The following is an 18,210-nucleotide window of genomic DNA, read 5'->3' on the forward strand; positions in this document are numbered from 1 at the left end:
TGACCCTGACTGCAGGACCGTGGCTGCATGACCCCGACTGCAGGACCCCGGCTGCAGGACCGTGGCTGCAGGACCCCGGCTGCAGGATTGTGGCTGCAGGACCCGGTTTGCAGGACCCTGGCTGCAGGACCCTGGCTGCAGGATTGTGGCTGCAGCCTTTGATCAACCTTCAGATCAGACTGTTTGTCTGAGGCCAGACTGCCAATCCCAGGCAGAGGGTCCAGAAGGTTGTGCGGATGAAAGCTGCAGTGCTGCTCTTTCTGTGCAGTCAGAGACGTTTACTCACATCTGCAGCTTCAAACCTGCAGATGGAATCAGAAACTCTGAACTTCAGAGACACACAGAAACATTCTGATTCCTCTTTGATTGTTGGTGCAGAAACAGTCTTTATGTTTCACTTTATTCCATTTGCCAGATGAAAATCTTCTGTTATTCCCGTCTCTTCTGACGAAGCCGACATCTGATCAAACTTCTACCGTCTGATCAAACGGGCTTTTGGGCCGTCTCACATGGTTTTGATGAACGAATGTTAAGAAGTCTTTTCATGGTTTTTCTTATTTTCCCCCAAAGCTCTCAGCAGCTTTATCTCCTGAGGGAACCGTAACAGCAGTTAGAGCATCCCAGCAGGGGGGCTGCAGGCAGCCGGAGGAGGCTTACACCCCCCCACAACCCCCAACAGGCGGGTAACACTCCTCCTGTCTTCCCCCCAAAGGAGCAGCTCTGCTATTAATGCATGAAACTTCCAGGAGTAAAATGAGAAGGTTGTTGTTTTAAAAAGAGCCAGAATGACCTTCAGAGGGATTCTCATGTCACTCCAGAATGAACGAAAGGTTCTCCTCACCTTCCTCACCTTCCTCATCTTCATCCCAGTGCAGCTCAGGTTAGCCGTCCTGAAACGATTCAAATCCTCTTGGTTTGCCTTCAGTTTCTGTTCAGTCGTTTTGTTCTGGAACAGTTGGTCAGTCATCAGAAGGAGCTGGATCTCCTCCTTTACAGTGGAGGAGCATGTTTGTGCTCCTCACTGTCCTCCTTATGGGGGAGGAGCATGTTTGTGCTCCTCACTGTCCTCCTTATGGGGGAGGAGCATGTTTGTGCTCCTCACTGTCCTTCTTATAGGGGAGCATGTTTGTGCTCCTCACTGTCCTCCTTATAGGGGAGGAGCATGTTTGTGCTCCTCCACTGTCCTCCTTATGGGGGAGGAGCATGTTTGTGCTCCTCACTGTCCTCCTTATGGGGGAGGAGCATGTTTGTGCTCCTCACTGTCCTCCTTATGGGGGAGGAGCATGTTTGTGCTCCTCACTGTCCTCCTTATAGGGGAGGAGCATGTTTGTGCTCCTCACTGTCCTCCTTATGGGGGAGCATGTTTGTGCTCCTCACTGTCCTTATGGGGGAGGAGCATGTTTGTGCTCCTCACTGTCCTCCTTATGGGGGAGGAGCATGTTTGTGCTCCTCACTGTCCTCCTTATGGGGGAGGAGCATGTTTGTGCTCCTCACTGTCCTCCTTATAGGGGAGGAGCATGTTTGTGCTCCTTACTGTCCTCCTTATAGGGGAGCATGTTTGTGCTCCTCACTGTCCTCCTTATGGGGGAGGAGCATGTTTGTGCTCCTCACTGTCAGTCCTCCAGTTCTGGATCGTTCTCCCATCAGCTGATCACATGTGGATCTTGGACTGTCAGGCTTTCCCTCTCATGAATGTTTGGGCCTCCGTTACGTCTGTGTTCCTGGTTCTCACATGCCTGCCTGACTGCGACAGATGATTGACAGGAGATTGACAGGTGGGTGGACCCAGCGCTTTGTCCTTCTCCTTTTTGGGCTGCTGTTGAGGTGAAACTCCTCTTGGTGTGTCCGTCCCTCTTCCGGGTTCTTGTTTTTCATCCAGAACCTCAGCACATCTGCAGTCCGGTTCCGTCTGCAGGAGTTTGTCTCCCTGCGATGAGAACCAGAGGAATGTTCAGGACGTCGTTCGGATCATCACAGCTTGGTGGAATCATCTGCGTTTTCCTGAATCCTGGGTTTTTCGGTGGGGCTCATGGGGGCCCTCAGCCTGTAATGAAGCTTTTCACAGCTCATAATTGCTTCTCATTACTTCAGCATTTATCTGCCGCCCGCCTCTTTAACGGGATAAAAATCAATCAATGGCCGCTCGCCTTTGCGACGCCACAGCAATTTAGAAGAAAATGGCGGCGGCTGAGGAGCGGATTAGGGCCGGCGCCCGCCGCGGTGGCGGTGACACCGCACAATCCTAATGGGCTTCTTCACGCCCCGCTCACCTAATCACCCGTATCAAACGCTCTGACAGAAGAGCCCCAGCCTCCTATTTATTTGATTTCTCTCACATTAAATTATCCAGGATTTAAAAAAGGATTAAATTTTTTACACTTGTAAGAAGCCTTAGCCTCTTAATTAAAGCAGAAAATAATCCAGCAATTATTTTGTCAGAAGCTGAAGTGGATTTTTTCCTTTTCTGAGTTTGCAGTCAATTAGACTTTTGTTCTGCGACGTCTAATTTGAAAGTTGTGGGGTTGTTGCGTTGGGCTCGGCGTGCTGCGGCTGCAGGGCCATTGTCATGCAGAACGCTGTTCTTCAGCGACACAGCCCATCATTCACATTGTCCCAACAAACAATGGCCGCGCGGCGGCGGCGCCCCGCACAAATCCCATTTCCTGATAAACGAGCGCCGTGGTTTCGTGATGAGACTCTGACAAGCTGGAGGAGGAACAATGGCAGCCAGGATGCTCACCTGAGCTGGCTCTGCTGTCTGCGTTTTCTTCTGCAGATGCTTTGTCCTCGCGTCTTCACACACAGCAGATGCTTCACAGAAGTGTCAGGAAAGAAGTTTCAAGGTCCAAACTTCAAATTCTGGAGTAGTTGTTGTTTTTCTCCTCAAACTTGTGATGCTTTTCGTTCCCCCGACCCGCAGGCCAGAGCCTCAGCAGCTTTGGTCTTCAGGATGCGTTTGGGGAGGAGGAGGTTTTCAAAAAGTCCGATCCACAAACCTGATCCAGCAGCAACTGAAGAAAAAAGACGACAAATCTTTTCTTTACAAAATGATCTGCTTCCAAAAGCGATGCTGACTTTTAGAGAAGTTGGGAGGCTGGCTGGAAGCTGGGAACTGATGTCACGCCTGCAACACGGATGTCTCGGAGGGGGCGGAGTCTCCCAGGAGCAAAGGCGAACTTCAGCTGTTAAGAAAGTGGGACGGAAACTCGTGACCTCCACACTCAGACATCTCCAGACTGTTTGAAAAGAACAGGGGATGTTGCAGCCCGGTAACCATGGTAACCATGTTCCGAGACCCGCAGCAGCCTCACATTTGACACGAGCAGAACAAGCACGCAGAGAGATTGTTTTCCTGACTTTTTCGGTGTGGAAAAACTAAAAAGCTGCAGCAGCAGAAAATCAAAGCAGGAACTGTCTACAGGTGAGAGCAGCGTTCGATGCTGGGATGTAAACACCTGCAGGGCGACTCCAGCCTGAAACCTGTTCAGGTGTCCTGAGATTGTTGATCCAGGCTGTGCTGGTTCGGGGGCAGGAGGGCAGCAGCAGCAGCTACGGCCCCCCCGAGACTCGGAGTGCTGTTAGCAGAGGAGCTGTTGTTTGTCTTGGATACAAATCAAACACCAAGACCTCCAGCTCTGCTTTGACTGACAGCTTCAAGGAGGAACTGAGCAAAGCAAACAGGGAGAGGAGGAATTCCCGCGGTGCTTCACACTCTGACGACTCCTCTTCCTGCTTTCTGCGGTCTAGTCCAACAAATCCCAGCCGCTCACGGCTGCAGGAAACACAGGCAGCCATGTTTGTCGGACGTAAAGACGGTCCGCCCGCGGTCACGCCTGTCACGCCGCCGCTGGAGCATCGCTCCCTGTCTTGTTTGTCGCGGTGACGCCCGGCCTGGACAGATGATGCGTTCAGGTGAAACGTTTCCTTCGTTAGTCACGGTTCCCTTTCTTTCAAACGGCGGGGGTGATGGAGGACTCTAAAAGGTGAAGATGCCCCCTGAGCTTCCCAGTTTCTGCTCCTCCTGGGAGGAGTTTGGAGTCAGATGTTATGAAGCTGACCTCAGGAACAAACGAGGTAAAAACGACCGAAACCACAAACCTTCAGGAACTGCAGGCACGGTGGGGGGAGGATGATGATGATGTCAGCGTGTTTACCTTGCAGTCATAGAGCTTCTCTGCTGGAGTTTGGCGTGATGATGTCACAGGTGAAGGTGGGTGTGGTCCTGTTAGTTTAAGGTGGAGTTTCTGCTCCAAACTGTTCTTCATCTGAGTCTGAACCCAGAAGGATGGAGCGTAAAAACACAGAAACGGATCCGCTTCTGAGCCTGAAACGTTTCTGCCTGAGGGAACAATAAGGATGGAGAACCTTTGAAAGTCTGTCTGCAGACAAACATGAGGACGGCTGTCCGTGACCAGACCTTCCGTCTTTCACATCAGCTGTAAATATTCTGCCCCGGTTCTGATCGTGTGATGGAGCAGATGCTATTGTTAGACCGTGCTGTGGGTTCGGCGCTCACCTGGAGCAGGACTCCAGGTGAGCCCTTCCTTTGTTTCTGCGCCGCCTGGCAGCAGACGGAAAGGTCAGGAGCGGGGCGATTGGCAGCTGATATTTGCAGCACAGTCAGCGTCCACGTCGTCACTGAGAGCTGACAGGAACCGGCACCGGCTGCTGTATGGACCCTTTCCCGCCTGACAGACGGCGCTGAGAGCTCCGTGCAGCCTGGTTGTGAACATGAACCACCTTTTAGTCAGAGGTGTGTCAGTGCACGGAACGCTGGTGGTACATTTGGGATTTTTCTGCTGCTTGCAGGAATCTTTTCTTCCTCTTCTTCCCTCCGTCCTGCTCAGAACTCAGCCCTGACAGCAGCGCCCCCAAAAGAGCAGCTGTTGCACCTGCAGGCGGTTTGATCCCGTCTCCTGATCTTCCGGCGGACTCGAGCTGATTTCCCTCCAACGCATCATCGACTGTTCCCCCAAAGGCCTCAGATTCATCCATGATATCATTCCAGTGGACCTTCATTCCTTCTTTTGTCCAACAGGATTTTGTTTTTTTAAGGTAAATGTGGAGAAGTTTGTTTGAATTATTGCAATAGTTTTAGACTATTTTTGGTTGAATTAGCCTGAGACATTCAGCATTTGTTTTTTCTGTTTCCTGTTAGTTCAGCGTTGAGGACGTAACGTGAAAATGAATTATTGTTTCTGCCGTTAGTCTTTATTGGTGAATCCCACTGAGGCATTTGCCGCATTCACACGTTCTCAGGAGGTGCAGGTTCTCCGGTGAAAGTATCCGGACTCATTTCCCTGAAATTTGAACAGTTTACTTGAACTAAACTGTTCAACAAAGTGTTCCAGGTTCCAGCGCCTGTTCAGTTTCCTGCTGAATCCCAGCGCTCCCTCTGACATTTACCCTCCTCTTCCTCACTGCTCTGTGGGGGGTGCGAGGGATAAAGCTGCAGCAGTGTTTGCTGCATGGGGGGGCATGTGCTCCTCAATGACCAAACAAACATGACATGTGATGCTAACTTCAGCTAGTTATCCAGAGATTAAACTTGTTTGACCTTCGTTCTGTCTTCAGGAGAAAAAGTGGATTTGATCGTTTTGATCATTTTTCATCAGACGTTTGAGATCAATCAGCTGCACTGATGGAGGACTTGGACTCCTCTGCCTCGGTGGTAAACAGACACCCCCCACCCCCCAGCTGAACATCTTTTCGGTGATTCATCAGACGGAGAGCTGCTGCTTTTAGCCGCTTAAAAAAGCTTCTCCTCTGACGGAAAATGCCTCTGTGAGCGTAGCAGCAGCAGCCTCAGGCTTCACTTTGTAAAACAAACTGCTCCCTCTGAGACCTTCACCTGCAATATTTACCCAGAATGCATCAAGTTGGCCACCATAATAGAAGTAATCTCAATCCAAATGTCAGAGGCGCCGAGCAGGAGCTGCGAAGAGGCTTTTAAACGGCTGTCAGAGCCCGGAGCGAATGTTTGTGAGGGCGAGCGGCGGGAAAGAGGCGGGGTCACCGCAAATGAAGAGGCGTGTTGTCATTACCCAGCTGTCTGGACGATAACAGGAGTCTGCAGCACCACTTCAGAGTAACCCCCACGCTGTTTCAACCCCAAACAGCTTCAGGCAGGTTCTGGATCACACCCGGGTCTCACCAAATCCCATCAGTTTGTTTCTGAAACAGAAAAGCTGTGGTTACACGATGATATCTAAACCCTCATGAAGGAAACATCTGGGTCCTGCAGCTGTGCAGGCCGGAGTATCTCTGCATCTTCTGATGCTGACGGAAAATAAACCATCATCAGTGACGTCATCATAGCTCAGACAGAACCCACTACTAAAGGTCATGTGTGTTCTCCAGAACTCTGTCTCACTTTCAGTAAAAACTAATCAACATTTAACTTTGTGAGTCCCACCCAAAGATGGTCAACAAAAGGCTGCCGCAGTGAAATCCTTGATTCTAAATCCCTATTAGAAGGCTCAGAACCTTTTGGTTCTGGAGGTGAGCCGGTTCTGCTGCAGAAGAAGCTTCATTTAGAGAACCTGAAGGAGGAGCAGACGCTCCAGCAGTCCAGCCTGAGTACCTGCCTCAGGTGTGTCCCCCGTCAGGAGGAACCTTGTGAAGCTGTAGGTTTTTGAAAGAAGAAGGTTTTCAAGTTAACCCCAGAGGGTTTGATGCCTTCATGCCTGCAGGATGTGGACCCTCTGTGGTCACCATCTTCTTCATGCACATCCTCAGGCTTTCACAGCCTTGCCACTTTGTGTGGGTTTGCCCCTCCCACTTTGGAGCTGGGAGGTGGGAACCGGGGGCTGCTGCCCAAGAGCACTTCAGAGGGAGGCTGAAGGGTCTGCACCCCCTCCCTCAGCTGTTTCCTAACAAACCGCTCCAACAAAGAGTGCGGCTCTTTGATGACTGGCTGGCTACAAAAAGACCAAATTGCTCTGCTTTCATGAGTCTGCCTCTCCGTCTCTCCAACTTTCCACGTTTTCCAAAGGGGAATTAATTGGCACAGCTCCCCATCCCAGGAGGACGGGCTCATTTACATCCTCCCATAGACACAGGCGGAGGAAGGCCGGCTCCTCTGAACCCCTGAAAAGCTGCGTCTTCGTCTGGCTCCTTCCCCAGAGTCTCTCCCTCCGACCTCGCCGCCGGCGGCCGGCCACCAACACTCACTCTTCCCAACAACATTTCTTCCCCAACTTCTCAGCTCCCAGCTCAGATGTGGGGGGTCCCACAGGAGGGGGGGGGGGGGGGGGTTCCCTCCTGTGGGTCTCACCGGCAGAGGTCAAAGGTCGGCTGTTGTTTTACTCCATAGGCATAAATTCACAACAGCATCACTCACTTCAGTTTGCTCATATTAAATTGATTTACTCTATCAACGGTGGCGCAGCGCTTTGGCGCTTTGACCTCACCTCCAGGATGCCAAAAGGGATAGGGATGGATTTTTAGTCATCCATCCATCCAGAGGTACTCGTCACGTTGATCAACCGGCCGATCGCCAAAAATTAACAACAAATACAAATATATTTAATAAATAAATCCGTCAGCGAATCAGCATCCTCGGCATGATACACTTAAATGACGTGCAGAGAAGCTAATCAAATATTCTCTGAAAAATGCATTCTTTCTTCTTCTCCCAGCATGCAATGGGGCTGACAGAAGCCCCGCTGCGACCACTGCGGCCCGCAGAAGCCTTTATTGAGGCCCACGCCGGATCCTCGATCAGAAGTGGGTCCGGAACGCCCCACCTGACCCAGCCTTCCTGCCACGGCGCCTGCGGTTCCCGCCGGGATTCAAGGCCACTCAGGCCGCAGTGCCCACAAGGACGCGCTGCTGGAGCCCGGTCCAAGGAGCGGGGGCCGCCGTTCACTCAGCTGTAGTGAGACCAGCCGTGCTTTAGAAACATCATGCCCCAATAACACGGTTTACTGCATGAAACGTGTCGCTGCTGTCTGTTTTCAGAATAAAGCACCTTATCTGTTATGTAATTATAAAATGACAGATAAATACATCCCTGATCTAACCTAACTTCCAGCCATCCCAGCATTCATCCATCTGTAGTCCAGTCTAAAAACTACATTTCAGACTGAGCATATTAAAGCCATAAATTAAACACTCATTAGAATAAATAGGAAATTTGTAAATAGGTATTGTTAATAAAAACAATTTAAAAGAAATAGGTTATAGTTTGACAAAATTTTAAATTATTTCACAAAATTTGTAAATAGGTAAAAGTTTAGTTAAAAAGAAAAAAAGGGGGAAATTATTAATAGAAAAGCAGTTTTTCTTTTTTATGTGGATTTTTGGTTCGTAATCAAGTTTTTTTGATTTGCAATTTTATATTTTTTTTTCCCAACCTAGCGTGTTAACGTCAATCTTAGTCTTCTGTGTTCCTATTGGATGAAGAGATTGCCATGTCCAATCAGAGGCGCTGACGTGTCTGGTGAAAATGTCCCGAGGCTCCAGAGAAGAGGAGGACTAGTCCGAGGAAGAGAGAGGCTGAGCGACCAGTTTGACTCAAAGTAGAATAAGTGGAAGCAGACTCTACTTTCTGTTTGTGACAACGTCATACTTGTAAGTTCTATATTTGTGAGGTCAAGCGATTGGATCAGAAAATGTAGACAATCGTGTGTAGCGTTAGCGCGCTAGCCGCGAAGCTAGCTTTCGGATTAGCTCTCATATGTAAAGTATGAAGACTTTGAATGCAGTTTTGGACACTAAAGGACACTTTTGTGCAGTGGACCAGAGAAGTCCATCCTTTCTGGACCCTGTCGGCGGACCTCGAAGCTCCACGAATGACAGGAGGGCGCGTGCTCATCCGGCGCCGCCTCGCCTCGTGTGAAGCCCGCCTTAGCATCTGCCGTCCACTGAAGGTCGCGTGAGTACGTGCACGTGTCATCCACTCTAAAGGGGAGGGGACATCTTCTTTGACGCCATGACGACCTCCAGCAGCGATTCAGCAACATGGAAAGAAAAATGGAATTTGGAAATGTAAATGTGACATTCTGCTGAAATGTTTTATTTTGAATATTATTCACACGAAAGTTGACCTTTTTTTATTGTAAACTGTGTTGTATTTAGCAAAACAAAGAAATCTTTTGGACAGTTAGTTTGATCATCTACAAAATTATTAGTAGGATTTAAAAATTAACTTAACCTTTTGTTTTTATCTGCTAAACGGAGGCACCGTCAACATTATTCCTGAATTGAAATCAGTCCAAAATCAATAATAATTAAAACTTCAAACAATAACTTCTATCACCATTTAATCATCAGTTAATGAAGATTACATGGATTGAATGTTACACATCCATTCATCTTTTCATCCATTCATCCATCCCACTGTCCATCTATCCTTTCTTCCTAGTCTCCATTTGTCCCTTCATCCCACCTGCCATCCACCCCCCCCCCCATAATGTGTCTACCTATCCATTCGACCATCCCTTTATCTATGCAATAATGTCCTCCACCACTAAATCCATCCATTTATCCATTCAACCCTCTGTCCGTCCTTTAATGCATGCCTCCATACATCTGTCCATCCTTTTTCTTCATCTATCCACCAGTTCATCCGTGCCTCCATACATCCAACCTTCCATATCTAACCATCACAAGCACCGGAAGTGAGTAAAAACAAATGTTTTCCAAAGAGGCGATCAGTTTATGACGGAGGTTTGTTGGAGCCTCATGAACTCTCATGTCTGCACCTGATGGATGGACGATGAACGATTGTCTGGAATGAGTCGTCTTCAGCCATGTTGGTTTTCAAACAAATTATCGGACCCACCAAACGTCGTTTAAGCCTCGCAGAGGAAGAGCCACGTACGCGACACATGCACACGCCGGAGACATTCAGTCTTCATTACGGCTCCTGTGACAGTGATGTTATTTTTTTATTTTTTTCGCTTTGCTTGAGACTAACTTAACTGTGGAGTTCTAAAACAGAACAAATACAGCTGCTGCTGGAAGAGACGAACAATTACAGATTTCAGGGGTCCATCTGTCAGCTCCAGTCACTGAGCAGCTGCTCTGTGCTGCCAGAAAACCCTCCACTAAAAACATGCTCAGATGGCTAACAAAATATTAATTGGCTCTTTTTTTTTAATCAAATCAATTCTGTTTCATGTGAAATCCACAGAATAATAATAAACTACGTTTTTCTGCCTTCAGGCTGCAGCTGCACGTCTGTATATGCTTTATCCAGAGGAACGTCGACTGGTTCCTGCAGAAAGTTCTCTTAAAGGCAGTTCTACTCCTGAATGTTGCAGGAGCGGAGCGGCGCTCTAATGTGGGAGGGGCATCAGGGTGAAAATCAGCAGAATCTAATTGGGTGTCTATAGGAGTCTTCTTCTACTCGCTCAACAAAAGAATGAAACAAAGGGCAGACTGGGGAATAATTTGGGTTTCATTTTTAAATCTGCACAACCAAGAATTAGTGAAGTTGTAGCGTAAAGATGAATTTATGTGAAAAAAGTCGAGGTGTCTGGTCTGGTGGTCTTTTCTGTCTACGTAGTCCTTGGTGATGAGGTCAGATCTCATGGTAGCTCTTTTGTCCTTTGTGGTTCTGGTTTTGTCCCGTTTCTGCCACGCTTCTTCTTTGGATTTAAAGTTCTGTTTCAGTTGGTCTGTCTGGTCCCCCCATTCTGGTGTGATCTGTGCGGCAGCGGCTCAGGCGGTTAAGCAGGTTGTCCAATGATCGAAGGGTCTGCGATTCGATCCCCCCCAGTCAACTGTTGTTGTGTCCTTGGGCAAGACACTTCACCCTCCCTGCCTCCAGTGTGGCTCCGCTGGTGTGTGATTGTGTGTGAATGTCCCGGTGATGGTCAGAGGGGCCGTAGGCGCGATGCCTCTGTCAGTCTGCCCCAGGGCAGCTGAGGCTACATCAGTAGTTACATCACCAAGTCTCTTCTTTCTCTTTCAGCTTTTCCCATCAGGGGTCGCCACAGCGAATCATCCTTTTCCACCTCACTCTATCATGGACATCTTCTACCCTAACATTAGCCAACTTCATGTCCTCTGTTAAGACATCCATGTATCTCCTCTTTGGCCGTCCTCTTGCCCTCCTGCCAGGCAGCTCCATCTCCAACATCCTTCTACCAATATATCCACTATCCCTCCTCTGAACATGTCCAAACCATCTCAGTCTGGCTTCTCTGACTTTGTCGCTAACACAGGCAACATGAGCCGTCCCTCTGATGTACTCGTTCCTTATCCTGTCTAACCTGGTCACTCCTAAGGAGAGCCTCAACATCTTCATCTCCGCTACCTCCATCTCAGCCTCTTGTCTCTGTCTCACTGCTACCGTCTCTAACCCATAGAGCAGAGCTGGTCTCACCACTGTCTTGTACACCTTTCCTTTGAGTCTTGCTGACACTCTTCTGTCACACAACACTCCTGACACTTTCCTCCAACCGCTCCAACCTGCCTGCACTCGCCTCTTCACCTCTTTTCCACACTCCCCATCACACTGAACTGTTGACCCCAAGTACTTAAACTCCTGCACCTTCTTCACCTCAGCCCCCTGTAACCTAACGCTTCTACCTTGATCCCTCTCGTTCAGACACATGTATTCTGTCTTACTACGACTGACCTTCATGCCTCTTCTTTCCAAAGCAAACCTACACCTCTCTAGCTGTTCCTCCACCTGCTCTCTACTCTCACTGCAAATTACAATGTCATCCGCAAACATCATTGTCCAGGGAGATTCCTGTCTTACCTCGTCTGTCAGCCTGTCCATCAGCATAGCAAACAAAAAAGGACTCAAAGCTGATCCTTGGTGTAGTCCCACCTCCACCTTGAACTCCTCTGTCTGACCTACAGCACATCTCACCACCGTCATACTTCTCTCATACATGTCCTGAACTACTCTGACATACTTCTCTGCCACTCCAGACGACCTCATACAGTACCACAGCTCCTCCCTCGGCACCCTGTCATACGCCTTCTCTAAATCTACGAACACACAATGCAGCTCCTTCTGACCTTCTCTGTACTTTTCCATCAACATTCTCAAAGCAAAAATGGCATCAGTGGTGCTCTTACGGGGCATGAAACCATACTGCTGCTCACAGATCTCCACCTTCTTCCTAAGCCTGGCTTCCACTACTCTTTCCCACAGCTTCATTGTGTGGCTCATCAACTTTATTCCTCTATAGTTGCTGCAGTTCTGCGTGTCACCCTTGTTCTTAAAGATCGGAACCAGAACGCTTCTCCTCCATTCCTCAGGCATCTTCTCACTCTCTAAAATCCTATTGAACAACCTTGTTAGAAATTCCACTGTTGCCTCTCCTAAGCACTTCCATACCTCCACAGGAACGTCATCAGGACCAACGGCCTTTCCGCTCTTCATCCTTTTCAGAGCCTTCCTAACCTCATCCTTTCCAATCTCTGCTACTTCCTGCTCCACAACAACCACATCTTCCTCCCTTCTTTCCCTGTCATTTTCCTCGTTCATCAGCTCCTCAAAATACTCCTTCCATCTTTTCTGTACACTCTCCTGGGTTGTTAGCACCTTTCCATCTCTGTCCTTAATCACCCTTATCTGTTGCACGTCCTTCCCATCTCTGTCTCTCTGTCTGGCTAGCCTGTACAAGTCTTTCTCTCCTTCCTTTGTGTCTAACCTGTCATAAAGCTCATCGTAAGCTTTCTGTTTGGCCTTTGCCACCTCTCTCTTCACTCTACGCTGCGCTTCCTTGTACTTCTGTCTACCTTCCTCAGTCCTTTCTACATCCCACTTCTTTTTAGCCAACCTCTTCCTCTGGACGCATTCCTGTACTTCCTCATTCCACCACCAAGTCTCTTTACCGTCTTTCCTCTTTCCAGATGACACACCTAGCACCTTCCTACCTGTTTCCCTGATAATTTCTGCTGTAGTTTCCCAGTCCTCTGGAAGCTCATCCTGACCACCCAGGACCTGCCTCAACTTCTGCCTAAATTCCTCACAAGTTTCTTCATTCTGTAGCTTCCACCACTTGGTCTTCTTTTCTGTTTTCCCTCTCTTCTTCTTCCTGACCTCCAGAGTCATCTTACACACCACCATGCGGTGCTGTCTGGCTACACTCTCTCCTACCACCACTTTGCAGTCAATAACCTCTCTCAAATGACCTCGTCTACACAGGATGTAGTCCACCTGAGTACTCCTACCTCCACTTCTGTATGTCACTCTATGTTCCTCTCTCTTCTGGAAGTAAGTGTTGACTACAGCCATTTCCATCCTCTTCGCAAAGTCCACCACCATCTGTCCCTCCAGATTCCTTTCCTTCACACCAAACCTGCCCATCACCTCCTCATCACCTCTATTGCCCTCACCAACATGCCCATTAAAGTCTGCTCCAATAACAACTCTCTCTCCTCTGGGGAAACTCTGTATGACCTCATCCAACTCACTCCAGAATCTCTCCTTCACTTCTAACTCACAGCCAACCTGTGGCGCATACCCACTGACTACATTCACCATCACCCCTTCGATTTCTAACTTTAAGCTCATCATCCTGTCTGAGACTCTTTTCACCTCTAGAACACTGTTTACAAACTCCCCCTTCAGAATCACTCCTACCCCGTTTCTCTTCCTATCAACACCATGATAGAACAGTTTGTATCCTCCTCCAATACTACGTGCCTTGCTGCCCTTCCACCTTGTCTCCTGCACACACAGTACATCTACCTTCCTTCTCTCCATCATGTCTGCCAGCTCTCTGCCTTTCCCTGTCATTGTGCCAACGTTAAGAGTCCCTATTTTCAAACCTATGTTCCTGCCTTTTCCCTTCTCTCTTTGGCCACGGACCCTTCTGCCTCCCCTCTTTCTTCGACCAACAGTAGTCAAATTTCCACCGACACCCTGTAGGTTAACAGCATCGGTGGCGGTCGTTGTTAACCCGGGCCTCGACCGATCCGGTATGTCTAAAGTGTTGTGGATGATTCGCATGGTTATTTTGGCAATTTTTACGCCGGATGCCCTTCCTGACGCAACCCTCTCTATTTATCCGGGCTTGGGACCGGCACAGAGGCAACTGGCTTGCAACCCCTGTGGCTAGATAGAGTTACATCACCAAGTATGAATGAATAATGGACACACTGTAAGCGCTTTGAGCGTCTGGAAAAGCACAGATAAATCCAATCCATTATTATTATTGTTTCAGGTGAAAATGATCACCTGGTGGTCGATGCTACTCTGAGCTGCTCTGTTTTCCATTTAAGCAACTGAATAAGATCTGACTGGTCCTCCAGAGCACACCTGGTCAGATTTACGCACGAGTACAAGACGCCGTCCCCCACAGGACGACGATGATGATGATGATGATGGTCATCGTCATCATGGGCTGGCAGCAGTGCTTTTTGTTGGACTCTTCAGTGCAGTTCAGGCTCCTCAGAGCTGCTTTACAGAGACTGGCGTTGAGGGAAACCCTGCAGAATGCTGCTGAGCGTACAGGACTCATTTTTCCCAGAATCCATCATTCTTGCGTTTGTCTCCAGTCCCGCGGTTGTTCCTGCCTCCGTCCCAACAGTCGTGGATTTCTTACATCTCCGCCTGCGTGTAAATGTTTAGTTTTTTCCTCGCAGAATGACTTTTTTTTCCAACCTTTGACCACCTTTGCCTGAAGCCATCATCAGCTGCGGCAGCTCGGCGTGTCGCTCAGCATCTCTGCCCCCCCCAACACACACACAAAAACACAAAGAATGGTGAAACAGGAACAAGGCTGATTTATGGGAGTTTGACAATTATTCCTCACAGAGAAGAACACGGCGTCTGCTGCTGGATCCACGACTGAACTTTGATTTTTGCCATTTGGGGGGGTGTGGGGTCAATACACAGGAAGTGGCAGATTTTATCCGCGGGGTGTTTTCATCTGCGCTCCCTCTGCTTGCTTAGATATTAGACGCTGTAATTCAGCCGCAGGAATAATTGACCTGTCAACGGGTTCACACCAGCAGTCCCATCACTCTGCAGCCGCGCTCCTGTTCCTGCAGATTGATACCCCCCCTCGGTAATAGTGTACCAGCTTTTTCTCTTACAAAGAACTGCTGCCCTCCCTCCCTCCCCCAAGTAAAAAGACATCAAATCTTCATTTTTTTTCCATGTTGAGTTGATAGCAGAGAGACCACGCCCCCTTGGGCAGCTTCACCACAGTAAAGAGAAAAAAACGGATTTGTCTCAAACATCTTCATGTTCTCTGATTTTTATCATTTTCTAAACAAAATTAATTTCTCAATTCTGTGATAGTGAGCACAAAACTTCGCTGAAGCTGCAAGATAAAGTGGAAAAGGCTAAACAATTGGATCCCATCTCTCCCAGTCTTCTGATAGCAGAACTTTGGGTCAGAACCAAACAAGACATTTTCTGTCAGTTTTCTATCTTACTGCTGCTACTAGCAAAGACATTAAAGTTACAACAAACTTTCAGGGGGGGCTTTATTTTGAAAGGATAACTGAAAACATGCATGTTTGTTACATCATAGACTGAACCTCTAGAACATGTTTAAAATGATCACAAGAAAAAGGAAAATAAACATTAAGATTTCCTGTCTCCTTGCCCTCAGCATTAAATTATGAGACAACGATCTGCATGTGAAGTTAGTGTTTGTCTGGTACAAAAACCCCAAACCAGAAAAATGAAGTCAGATGACAAGATTGAGTTAAAAAAAAAAAAACACCTGGTACGGTCCCAGTCTGGGCCTGGTACGGTCCTGTCAGTTTGGTTTGTCTCTCCTTTGACAGGGGGGGGGGGTTCTAGAGAGACGGACAGACTTCATGGATGAGGGTTTGAATCAGTGTTGATGTGGACTCCTGGATTTTAAGGTTGGAGCGATTGCAGTGGAAGGATGGGAAATGGATGGATGAGGCATGTTGAGTGTAACGGTTGGATGTTGTTTACCAGGAGAAGTAGCCGGTCTAACCCAGCCTCATTCCACTTTCCATGTCTGTCGTTTTGAAGACGTTACATTTCACAGAAGCAGTTCCTCTGAGCTGAGCGTCTAACGCCAACCCCGGCTGACGGGCCGTCAGATCGTGGCGAGCCGAGCTAATCAATGAGGGTGTGATTTATAACGTTTGCTGAAATCAGCAGAACAAGCTGCTTCGCGCCATCAGGGGATTCTGGCTGCAGCCTCCCCCTCACAGCCAGCCACTCGCAGCTTGTAATTGGATCTCTGTATGAGGCTTCCAGGAAGTTTTCATTTGGGCTTTACCCACAATTCACAGCTCTCTCCTCATAACCTACATTACTAATGGAGACAAATGTTGCATTTGATCCTGGGAGAGTTGTCTAATTGGAAGAGTAGGAGAGGAAACGAAGGCGCAAAAGAAAGCGTTCTGTTCAGGAAGTCAACTGAGAAAAACAAAAGAACACAATTGGTGAGTAAACACGGCTGTTTAGCTCTTCAGAAGTTCCTCGACAGCCTCCTGCAGCTGACACAGAGCCTCAGCGCCGGTCTGAGAAGCTGCTGCAGCCCTCAGTGTAACCCCGGTTCCTGGAAACCTTCTGCTGGGCTTTCTAGAAACGTCCTTTTAAACATGACCTCCTGCTTTCCCAGCCATGTTCCACACAGAAGCTGAGGGAGGCTGCAGGAAAATCTTCCAATAGTTTCCTTTGAAAAATCACCTGCAACATCTTTGAAACAAAAGTTTCATGTTGATATTGTTTGGTGATGTAGGATGAGCGCCCTGAACGCCTCTGAGGCAGAGCAGAAAAGCTCTGTATTTGGAGAAAACAAAGGAACTTAGGGATGTTTCTTCATTATCAAAAGCCCAGTCTGATGGAAATGCTGCTTTAACAAGTTCTTGCTGCATTTCTCTTTCTTGCTGGAGGACACGTATAGAGAAAATTCAACTTAAAACTGCGTTTCTGGGAATTTTTTTTTTTTCAAACCGTTGTGAATCAGGAGCAGATGGAAAAAATGTGGTTTAAAAAAGATTATAATTGTGACTTAGGTGCTGCAGTGGGCGGGCCACAAGCCCCCTGCTCCGCCCCACCCTGATGCATCCACTTGCAGATGACAAATGAAAAAAATCCTCGCAGAGAAGGAGGGTCTAAGGGCAGGGATGCCCAATTTAACTCACCGTAATTTCTGGACTATAGAGCGCACCCGATCATAAGCCGCACCCATGACATTTTTAAAGGCTAAACCATTTTGTACATACATAAGCCGCACCTGTCTATAAGCCGCATGTGCCCACATTGAAATGTGTTGTAGAATGAGGATGTGTTGAAACCGCACTCGCGTGTAAGAAAGAGGAGGGAGTGTGTGCAGCGGAAGTGTGTTGGGGTGTGCGTAGAGCTGTGACGGTGTGGGATTTTTGATCACCGCTGTGATGAAGCAGCAAGAATGGCGGTGTTGGGACTCTTGCAATACCCCACCCCTACCCCACTCCAAACAGCGGGCGGCCGCGTCGCGCACTGAAGAATGCACTCAGCTTGTAATGGAAATTCCCCCAGAAGCCCTTGAAGTCTGAACACAGGACTCACAGAAAAAGTAAATTATCAGCAAAGATGATTGTGTTTATTATAGTTCAAATCATGCACCATATGCAGAACTTAATGCATTATGCGGATGCGGTTATCGTCACACCCCTAGGTGCGCGTTCACGTTTGATATACAGAGTGAAGGAGAACTGTAATAGGTTGCCCCCAGAAGAACGGTGAATGATTCCTTATTAACCTGCTCTGGAGGCTCTGAGGGTCTGAATGGGGAAGTGAACCCCAAAGGAAGATCCGCCTTTGGCAGAGAGGATCTTCCCTGCATCTTCCGACCCCGATCAGAAAGAAGAACAGTAATTGCAGGAAAGGTTCATCACATAATATATTTACAAAGAAAGACTGTACACAGAGTTTTCAAAGTTTTAATAATATATCAGAGCTTTTCTTTCTAAACAGTACCTGAGACACGGCAGCAATATGGTAGTAACGGCACAAATAGGGCTGGTTGAAGTCACTAAGACGCGGCAGTAACACCGCACTGACAGGGCTGGTTAAAAAAGACACACCGGTCAAAGTCACTGAGAGCAGCAGTAACTTATAGGCTCTGCGCGGCACACCTATGCGCAGAGGCAAGCAAGGCGCTGGAGGTTTTCTTCCACAACAGTGCCACACTGTAACACACAGCACTAACAGGGCTGTTTTAAAAAACAAACATAAAAGTCACTGAGAGCTTTCTTCATCTTCCTCCTGTGCACTGAAAACATGTGTTAGCAACTTAGCTTGTTCCTTTTTGCTGT

The 18,210-nt window shown here is 48.2% G+C and overlaps 1 long non-coding RNA gene across 3 annotated transcripts in view; it reads left to right on the forward strand.

Moving 5' to 3' along the window:
- Nucleotides 1-18,210, forward strand: part of LOC110015806 (uncharacterized) — a 71,417-nt gene that overhangs the window by 12,116 nt on the left and 41,091 nt on the right. The window contains exons 1-3 of one of the 3 annotated variants that reach the window (XR_013658692.1): nt 3,655-5,055; nt 7,641-8,574; nt 8,739-8,878. This is a non-coding gene — a long non-coding RNA (uncharacterized LOC110015806). Of the gene's footprint in view, nt 1-3,654; nt 5,056-7,640; nt 8,575-8,738; nt 8,992-18,210 lie in introns of those variants that run through there. The other 2 variants (XR_013658690.1, XR_013658691.1) reach the window with 2 other exon arrangements.

This window comes from Oryzias latipes, chromosome 10 (genome assembly GCF_053564925.1).
Source record: "Oryzias latipes strain Hd-rR chromosome 10, Olatipes_Hd-rR_3.1".
NCBI lineage: Eukaryota > Metazoa > Chordata > Actinopteri > Beloniformes > Adrianichthyidae > Oryzias > Oryzias latipes.